The sequence below is a fragment of the Tamandua tetradactyla genome, chromosome 6, assembly GCF_023851605.1.
Source record: "Tamandua tetradactyla isolate mTamTet1 chromosome 6, mTamTet1.pri, whole genome shotgun sequence".
NCBI lineage: Eukaryota > Metazoa > Chordata > Mammalia > Pilosa > Myrmecophagidae > Tamandua > Tamandua tetradactyla.
Genome location: NC_135332.1, coordinates 30,970,806 through 30,973,782, shown reverse-complemented (window position 1 = coordinate 30,973,782; position 2,977 = coordinate 30,970,806). Strand labels below are relative to the sequence as shown.

The window sequence follows — 2,977 nt, the reverse complement described above, 5'->3', positions numbered from 1 at the left end:
CGCTTTTTCCTTCACTTCCGGCTGTGGTCGCGTCACTTTGCGCTCAGGCCAGAGATGGTGCTGGGAAGCGGGCGTGGCGTTCGCCCTCTTTGGTGAGGCTAGTGAGCGCCATTTTGGAATTGGGCAGGAAAAGACACTGGTAGCAGAAACCAGGGCTATTTAGGTGAATGGCGGCCTTTGTGGGCGTGGTTAGCTATTCTTGTTTGCGGCAAAAACTTGATAGTTGAAGTTAAAGGTTTTCATCTTTATCTTGGGCAAAGTTTCCCTTCCAGGTCGTTTTAAATTACTGGCGACGAAGAAGGAAACCCCCAAAATCCATGAAGTTGTTGAAGTTTAACTCCTTCGTTGCCTAATTGGCTAAAGATATTTCCGTTTAGCATGTAAACTCAAAATTGAGAAGGGGTATTTTGCACAGGAAACTTTTAAGAACCAGCCTGTGGCTCGATAGGGGAGGGAATGGCGGCTTATAAAATGAACGAAAGGGTAGCTTCTATCATCAGAAAGTTTTCTTTTTGGTAGAGGAGATACTCCCCTTGCCCTTGGCGAACAGTACGTAAATTGGTCGTTCGGGTGGTGGGAGGAGGCAATTATTCTCCAGAAGCAGTAGCTCCTAAGAATTTCCATTTTAGCCCTGTGGTGAACTTCTCCCTCCTTCCCCCATTTTGTATGGATTTCAGAGTACTGAGTGGCCAGGGATGAAAAATGTAGCGAAAACGTGGGGGTGCCATGCTAGAGTCGGAGAACCATTGAACCTATTTATCCCGAGTGAATTCTGAAAATCCAGATAGCGTGAGCCGGGAGTTGGGGTCAGGGGAGAAGAGGAAGGGATGTTTTTGAGCTAGAGTTTAAAAAGGTATAGATATTTAAATAACGATGGTGATGATGATGATTAGGGCCTCCTTTGAGAGCCTAGGAAGAAGTTGGTCAAAGATGTAACCTCGCTGGAAAAAAAGCCTTGAGAAGACCAAGACTTTGTTAACAGCAGCTGGGTGGAATCCAGACAGGCTTAAGTTAGGATCCTGGACCCGGGTTCCAACCTGAGCCTACTAAAATGAAGATTTCCCCCAAGGAGCAGAGTTCAAGAACAAAGCAGCAGAAGGCAAACATCTGATTGGTGGCTGAACAGAGGATTCTGAAGAGTTAAGATGCCCGACCCTATGCCAGCACTCTCTGTGGAGATATCCTGGACCAGTGTTGACAAAGGCAACTTTCAGTATTTAGTAATTTGATATTTAGCTTTTAATAATTAGTAGAAGTACTTTTGAATAGCCTACTTAGGTTGAACTGCATAGAAGAACTTATTTGAAAACGGCTCATATTTCTTCTTGCTTTGTATCCTCTCAGCAATCAAGCCTTGGCTATCACACTGTTACGCTGTTATTTTGCACTTAATGTTCTGTGCTGAGTTCACTTTTGAGGCTTCTGGCTCCCCACCTAGTAGTAATGACCTCTTGTGTTAAAAGCATATCTCAATTCTTTTGTGACATCCCCTCTAATAATGCCTAGACCGTGTTCTACCCACACTAAATACAAGCTAATCAAAGTATCATCTCTATTCTCCAGTCTCTGAATGTGCAGGATTTAAGTCACCCTCCCTGGAAACTGGTATTGGAGAAAAAGATCTTATCCTGACTTAAACCATTCCTAATACAAATACCAATATGACAACTGTTAAATGTTAGTAAAGCTCTTAAACTGCATTCTCTGCATGCGGCCAACACTTAAGAGTTCACAGTTTAAACATGGTTCTTGTACTTGGAAAGTGTACATTCTGGCAGAAAGATGAAAAACTTAACACCAATAGGATAGAAATAACATTCCTAAGGGGGAAAGAATGTGTACTTAACATGAGATTATACCAACTAGGTGTATTTAAAGAGAAGGAGCGGGAATCTTACATTTTTCTTTCTTTTTGTTTTAGACCAAGTATTTTTACTTTGAGTAAAGTAAGGACATAATAAGCTCTTACTTGGTTTCAAGGCCTTAGACCATTTGCTCCCTGCCCATCTTCAGCCACCAGACTTTACATAGATACTCTCCACTGTCCTTCCTGCCTTTACCCTTTCACACAGGCTTTTCTTCCTACCTACATGCATCTCCCAACACACCTTAAAATTTACTTTCTTCAAAAAGTTTTCCTATCGCTTCTCGGCCTTTTGGCTAAGATCAAGTGTAGTATCTGTTCTTATCAGTTTTATATCTGATATGTCCTCTATCCGAGGACAATATATTAAATGGATTTTTGGAATTAGGAGATGGAATAGGAGCTTGCTCCGTCCACTCCATGCATCGACCTGGTATTGCAGTATTTCCAGGAACAGTGCACGCCCCTCGGGGGGACAATAAATGTATAAAAAGTTTTTCCTGATTTATTCTTTTTAAGGTAGTAAGTCATGGTGCTATGCAATTTTGCAGTTACTGCAATATTTATACTTTTCCTTATACAATTTGGTAGATGGTTTATTCCTCACTGCCTTTCTCAAACAGATAAGAACAGTAACTCTTACTTATTCATCAGATCTACTAGTGTCCAGTATAGGACTTTCATGTCACATCTGGATTTAAATCTCAGGTCTGTTCCTTTCTCTCTGGATGCTCTTTGCACAAGATTTTTAATTGATCCATATCTCAGTTTTCACATCTGTGAACAGGAATATTAATTCCCACCTCACGGGGCTGTTATTAGGCTTAAAAGAGATGATTGTTGCAAAGCACTTAGCACAGCACTGTTCAATGAATAACTGTTGTTATTGATATGTATAATTCATGGCTATAATGTCTTAATGTTTGTAAATATATCTTTTCATGGTCCCAGTGGTTCTTTGCTTTTGTCTGTTCAACCTCAGTTCAATTCAACAGACCCGGAGTGATAACCCAGGCATTATACCATCTTTCCCCTAAAAGGACTTAGAATCCTTCTGGGACAGACAGATCAATAAGCTCATAGTTCCAAAACACTACAGCATATTATCTGGGA

General features: G+C 41.0%; 1 non-coding gene across 1 annotated transcript; it reads left to right on the top strand.

The window, feature by feature from the left end:
• The first annotated feature begins 2,140 nt into the window (after positions 1-2,140).
• LOC143689260 (U2 spliceosomal RNA) lies at positions 2,141-2,331 on the top strand. Its single transcript, XR_013178708.1, has one exon. It is a non-coding gene; the product is annotated as a U2 spliceosomal RNA (small nuclear RNA).
• The last annotated feature ends 646 nt before the right edge of the window (positions 2,332-2,977 follow it).